The sequence below is a fragment of the Glycine max genome, chromosome 12 (assembly GCF_000004515.6).
Source record: "Glycine max cultivar Williams 82 chromosome 12, Glycine_max_v4.0, whole genome shotgun sequence".
Classification (NCBI taxonomy): domain Eukaryota; kingdom Viridiplantae; phylum Streptophyta; class Magnoliopsida; order Fabales; family Fabaceae; genus Glycine; species Glycine max.
Window position 1 is genome coordinate 20,450,008 of NC_038248.2, and position 7,487 is coordinate 20,457,494.

Consider the following 7,487-nt stretch of genomic DNA (forward strand, 5'->3'; position numbering starts at 1 on the left):
GTCAAATTACAAAACTAGGTCTACCTCTTTTTTTGTTATTACAAGTACTTTTAAAACAATCTTGACCCAAATCCTGATATTAAAATTTATTTCTATTTGTGATTAACTTTTTTTGAAAACTCAAATCATGTGATTGATATATACTGCCATGTTCACTCGTGTTATTTTGTTTTTTTCCTAATATAATTATATAGTACTTCATTATAAATTTAATTACATTTTTTTATCTTTAGATATCATAACTGTAAAATTCTTATCTCCCAAGTTTTAACTGTGAAAATTAAACCATTAGAATATTATAATTGTATTTTTTATTTGAATCTTTTATTAAATTTTTAATGAATTTTTTTAATATGACACTAGACTTGTTGGAGATATAATAACTAATATATTATCTAATATATGCTAGTAAAAATAAAAATATATAGGATAAACGGCTTAATAAGAACCTATAATTTAACCTACATCAAGGTTAGGTTAGGTCTTTTTTAAAAAATAGGTTAGGTCAAGACTTTTAATAGAGTCTATTTAGTTAAACATGTCAAATATTAAATCATTCAAAAAAAAATTAGGTCTAACAGAATAACCTATCTAAAAAATTATAAATAATTATTCATTATTAATCTTATGATTATATTAAATTTGTTATAATTTATTAAAATCTTACATTTATTTATTTTTTTAAATGTCAATCATGTTGATCTACATAACAAGTCAAGTTAAAGTTTATAATTAAGTTTATTGAAAAATAAATTTATGTCTTATTGCAAAATATATTTTTATATAAGATCATGAATGTTATATTAAACCTTAAAAATATATTTTATATCAATAAATTAAATTTGATTCTTATAAAGTCCCTCATACATAATTTGTTTTATCTCTACTTTAATCTTAAATTTTTCACAAATTAGACTCTTAAAAAGACTTGTAGGTCAAGTCAAACTTTTATGTAAGTCGGGTCTGAACCTTAAAAAAGTCTTTGACGGGAAATAGATCAAGCCTAGGCCATGTACTTTTAACCAAGGTCATACTCAAACCTAACAAAACTTAGCTCGGTTCGGCCTATTTTCACTCATGAACACCAAGTTTAATTATATTTTTGACCCCTTAAATTTTGTAATCATGAGAGACCAAAAGTACAAATAAGTTATGTTAGTATATTTATTAGGTAGCACATTTGTTGTAACTATCATCATCTAATGTTATGTCAACAAAATTTGTTAAAAAAATAAACAAAATATTAACAAAAGAATAAAAATTGTACAATAATAATGCTTGTAGGATAGATGTCCACAATTCAAACATAGGGATCAACATGGAATAATGGCAACCTAAGAAAGAAAAAGTACAATACAAATTGTTCCAGTTTAATTTATAATTTGAATTTTTAACAAATAAGTGCGTTAAATGCTCAAGAAAAAAAAATTTGACGTTATAATTCATAATAAATTATTCGACTCAAATATAATTATCTTGTGTCATGTGTAAAAAAAAAAAGTCCCTAAAAAATGGATAAAAAAGTTATGGTTGGTAAAAAAAATTAGATAGGGAAACAAATATTTTTTAGTGTACTATTTATGTTTTATTTTAAATGTGTAATAATTTTATGATTTATCTTCAAATAAATAATAAGTATTTATATATACTAAAATTATAGTGTACGTGATGTTGCCGTTTAATTAGTTTAACTGACGAGATTAATCATTCTTTTGATCGAACTCGTTAAGATTCAATGGCCCATATATATCTAGTACAAAATCACTGTATTTTGTATAAGTTATTAGTGGATGCAGCAATCAGCATAGAATAAATAAATAGTAAATCTAATCAACATGTACGAGAATGTCATTTCCTTCCTCTCCTACCGATAATGATTTCAAGTTTCACTTAGACGGCAAGTGAAGCTATACATACCTTGCCAGTAGCCAAGGATGTAGAATATTAGAACATAAATAATAAAAGAATATTTGTCCAGTTAAAAAAAAAAAACACGCGAAGAAGATAGTCGAATTAACAAATTTAATAGGAAATAGAAGCTCAAATAAGACAATTTTTTTTTATTAATCCTTTATCATAATGTTTAGTGAATGTTTATTTTTTTAGAGAAATCATTATTCAAAAAAGTCCCTTAAAATTATCATATATATATATATATATATATATATATATATATATATATATATTGTAATAAGTAATTTAAATACATAAGATATATCTTATATAAATATGAATCGGTTTAATTTACTAAAAATTATGATGAGGGATAGAACAAATATTTTTGTTTCATATTTGATTTGAAAATCAAATATACAAGCACATGATAAAATTTCTAATTTTTGTTGTTAAGAAAATTATGAGACAATTTTTTGTCTCATGTACAAACTATTAAAATGACACATATATCTTTATTTTTTTATCTCTTTAATAACAGAAAAAGTAATAGCTAATGAACATAATCATTTTAAAAAGAAAAAAATGGATTTTTTTTATTCTAATTTATTTTTTTATTTCTATTAACACATTAAATTTGATATAAATTATATTAAAATAATTAATATTAAGTATTTTAGTAATTTTTATACTATTTTACTTATATTATTCATTATTCGTTAAATAATATGTAAAATGTAACTTATATCTTTATCCTGTATTGTTCTTCTTATTTTGTCTGATACTATGTTTTTAACAAATCAAATATTTCATTAAATTATAATTAAATATAACCATTTACTAATATCACCCTATGAACTTATTATAAATTTAATTTTTTATTTTTGAATGTGAATTTTTTTATTAATTTTCTTCTTTCTTATAACATACGATTTTATCATGAGTTAATATTTTTTTATATTTTTGAAAATCTTGAATCTTTAAATATTATATTTTTACATTAAGAAAATGTTTTTAAAATCTTATTTTTAATTATGTTTTAATTTCTCTATTTATTTGACTTTTTGTCTTCAATTTTCAACTACCTCGTTCTCTATCAAATCATTTTTTAAAATTTTCCCTTTTCTTCTAAATCTAAGTTACTTATATTTTGACTTATTTGTTTCAATTAGTTATTTATATACTTTAATATTTTTTCTTTTTAGTCATATTTTCTAATGTAGTTATCCATAGAGAGAATGAATAAGTGATCCAATTTCCAAAGAAGGACCGATATTTTGGCGTGGGGGTTATTGGTCCCTGCAATAATTGCAAACCATAAAATACTCGTCATGCTTGCATTATCCGGAAAGGGTAAATTAGTTAATACATTTATATTGTAGACACTAATGCAGAACTTTACATGGAATACAAAGGATAACCATATGCCTTTGGTGGTCTTGTTGAAAATGACATGGCCGACAATTATATATCGTTTTAATTTTGTCCACTAACACTTAGTATTTCATTGAGGGCCACCCACATCATTAACTGAAACTTTGAACTTCATTTCATACTTGATATAAAGTACATTACAGCGTGTGCCAATTCATTTCAATCCCTTCATATCACTCATTTTCTCATTTATTCAAAATTTTAAATAATATGTGAAAGTTAAGTGATGGTGACCTTAGTATAGTAGAGGGAGTTTTGAATAATTCACGCAGTTGGCACTCTTGTCCATTTCTTATTAGGTTTTTGCATCTAAAATTTCATAAAGAACAACCTAATGAATTATCACCAAACATTCGAGATGGTTAATGAATTGAGATAGAATTATTTTAGTTTAATTAATTATCTTGACTTTAAATTTTTAAGTATTTAATAATATTAGAGTTGTCATAGTGAGTAATATTAGATCTTGAATTTAGCTCGATCCAGTAAGTCCGAATAGGTTAAACTATAAAAAGAATGAGATGTGAAATTCAAGGTCGAAGACCACAAGACTTACTTGGCCTGGTATTATTATTATATTTTAAAATTAATACAAACTAAAAAAGGCCAAATTAATCCAATAATTCAACATGCATCAAGCTATACTGAACTAACAAAACGATACTTGATTCATCCCATTATATTTTTCATTCTAGATTATTTTATACCGATTAAGAAAAACTAATAAATAAATAAATAATAATATTATAAGAGATATAAATAAAATAAAAAATAATTAATATTATGATAAAAAACAAACAATCATTTTAAATAATTATTTTTTCTTTTTACAAAAATTATTACAAGACATAAGAAATAACAGAAGAAATTTGAACAAAGCCGAACCAACTCATTTTTTGGCAGTTTGACCTTTGAAGATAGACCAAGCCAACTTATTTGACAACTCTATTAAATATTAAAAAGAAATCATATTATTTTTATTTTATTTGAACAAAATTATCTTAAAAAAATACATGTATTTTCCTAACAAAATAACAATGTAATCAGGTGGGTCTAATCAACAAAGAGGAAGGGGGTGGTGTGGGAGTACCCTCTACCATACATTGATCGTGGCCTAATGGATGCGTATGCCTTGTTGCCTTCACGTCCCTTCCAAGGCAAAAGTGATCAAGTGACGACATTAAACTGAATCCAAAAGGTACACATTAACATGCACCATGCATGACTTTTGAGGAACTGCAAAATCGAGTTCGAAAGTAAATTATTCTGTTCGGACAACCTTGTCAGTAATTTTGCTTTTACTATCATTTGAAAAGGAACATTCTGACAAGTCTTCGTGCCCAAAATTAGTATTGCACCATTAGTTATACTATTTATCCTTTAATATATTGTGGTACACCGACACATTTTCAATTATTTTTTAATATTACTGTAATGACAATTTTATTTAGAGTAATTATATATAAATTATATTTTATTTTAAATATTTTATCAATATCTCTTATTTTTTTATTTTTCTTTTTTATCACATGATAAATCTTAAAAAAATTATAAATACACTCAATATGTCAATCAACACTAAGTGAGAGAAAGATAAAAAGTAAAAAAAAATATAAATTTTATGAATAATATGATTTGACATAAATAGAAAAATAAAAATAAATAAGATATTTATTAAATGTATAAACAATATAGATATTCATATACCATCACTTGTAAATCTTATTATACCTATTATATTTTCTCTCTTTTTTACTCTCTCTAAGTATTAGATATCACATTAGTTTTCTATCAAACAATTTCATTTTGTATACTAGCTGCTTTCTCAATAAGTATGAATAATTTTTACATAAATTGTGGTTTCAATTTCTCAAAATATATATTATAATTTTTATTTTATTTCTTCTCTTAAAAAACTATAATTTATTAATTAATCTTTTTTTAGTGCTGCCCCTCTACTAGTATCATGACTTCATTTTTATTTATTACTAAATCTTTGTAAATATCATGACTCGTTTTTATTTAATTTCTTAAAATTTTACAAGTTTCTTATTTGATCTCTCATTTCTTAGAGTCTTCATACAAAATAAATGAAATTTAACAAGAGGACTACATAAGAATGAAAAAAATGAAAAATGAAAATGAAAATACAATTCTTTTAAAATGAGAAACCAAATTAAAAAAAAATGATGTATATTATAATTCAGTCAAGATTTTTATGTGAAACCTAATCGATTTCTCTAAATACAATTTCATAAAATCTTTAAATTTAGCTTCTTTAAAATTAAAAAAAAAATAAAATAAGAAAATGAGAATCTATCAAAAATCCTTTATGAATTTAAATATAATAAACAATAAGCAAATTGATCCAACACACAACACACACGCACACACATATATATATATATATACTATTAAATTAAAATAGTCTTTTTTTTATTCAGAAAAGTTTAAATTAGGGGTAGATATGCTCCCTCTCAGAAGGTTAAAAAAAACGAATAATCTCATTCATAATTTTTACTAAATTCCTACAGAAAAAGTCAAGATTTATACTATATTTTACATATGCTCCGTTACAAGTTTAGAGCATACCATTATATATAGTCTCTCTATATATTTTTTGTAATCTTTCATGCTTTAAAAAATAATTAATACAAGAACAGATTTACATATCTTTATTTCTAGAAGGGTGTGTCTAATTTCAAAGTTCACTACTCTTACTATATAGATAAATAAAGAAATGGTCTATTTGGTCTTTTTTTTTTTTTACTTTAGTTTTTATCTTTTAAAAGTTTATTTCAGTCTTTTATATTTTTAAAATGATTCAATTTAATCTTTTTTATTATAGAAGTTAACTTCAACTTCAATGTTAAAAAAAAATCAAGTGGCCATTCTTCTCTCCACCTTCTTAGACTCAAGAATACACAACAAAATCTTCAAACCCAGAACACTAATGCACAACTACTCTAATTCTCCTATCCTTGTTGACACTGATTCAACTCATCCCCCCCCCCCCCCCCCCCCCCCGCCCCCCCTCCCCCTAAAATGTTTGTTTATCAAAGGAGGATGCTACCCCATAGCGTGCAATGACGCAAAGGATGGTGAAGGAGAAGTGTTGCATGGAGGGTGAGATTGAGGGGTGTTGAGTTTGGAGCTTGCGGTATGGTTAGGAAAATTACAAAGCCTTGGAAAACTTGATATGAGAAAAAATGATGAGAGGTTTAAGAGAAAAAAAAATGAAGAGATCAATACAAGAAACAATTAAGGATATTAGTTTTCAATCTAACATAAGTATAGTCAATTTGTACTTTTTAAATATAATAAATGATTAAATATAAAAATTTGAAAAGATAAAAGACCAAAATAAAAAAATAAAATAAAAAATCAAATATCTCATTTTGACAAAATAAAAGTGTCAATTCACTACTCCTTTGATCCTTTCACCAAATAAAGAAGCTACACTTCTAGGACGAAACACTGGTCCCACTCCCTCAGCACATCAATTTATTAAGCCAATAAAGAGATGGGCACCCAATCCACAGATCAATTCAATTCAAGCACATAAGTCAGAAATTGATACAGAACAAAGTAAGCAATGGCTCTGTTCTTCTTCCTTTACAGTTCTTATTTTGTTTCTCTTCACATATGTGGGTCTAATCCTCCAGCAACCGCACCAACCATGATCTGATTACCCTTGTATTTAATGTTTGTTCTTTTTACCGCTAACACTGCCTTGATTGTGAGTTATTTGCTAACTCATTGTGACCCCATTTTGCACAGTTTAGCGCACACCAAGTGCTATGATATTATTGCATAGTTAAGACAATAAGACTAATATTCCGGACAGTGGTGGTTGGAGGTTTTGATTTGAATTATTTTTTACATGTCTATCAATAAGATATGCACTTTTTAATAAAAAAATCACTTTATCCAATCAAAATGGGTACCTTTTTCCAATTAATTCTTTGGATGGTTGTTCTCCATAGCTATGCCGTTAGTTGATGCTGTTGTTTGACTAATTTGGAGGAATCTATGGTCTGGTTATAATGCCTTCTGGGAAATATTAATTAAAGTTACACATAAAGGCAGGGTATGATATCCCTTTATAGTCGTGACTGGTGAGATGAATGAATTTAATTAAAGATGGTGTAAGTATGTTT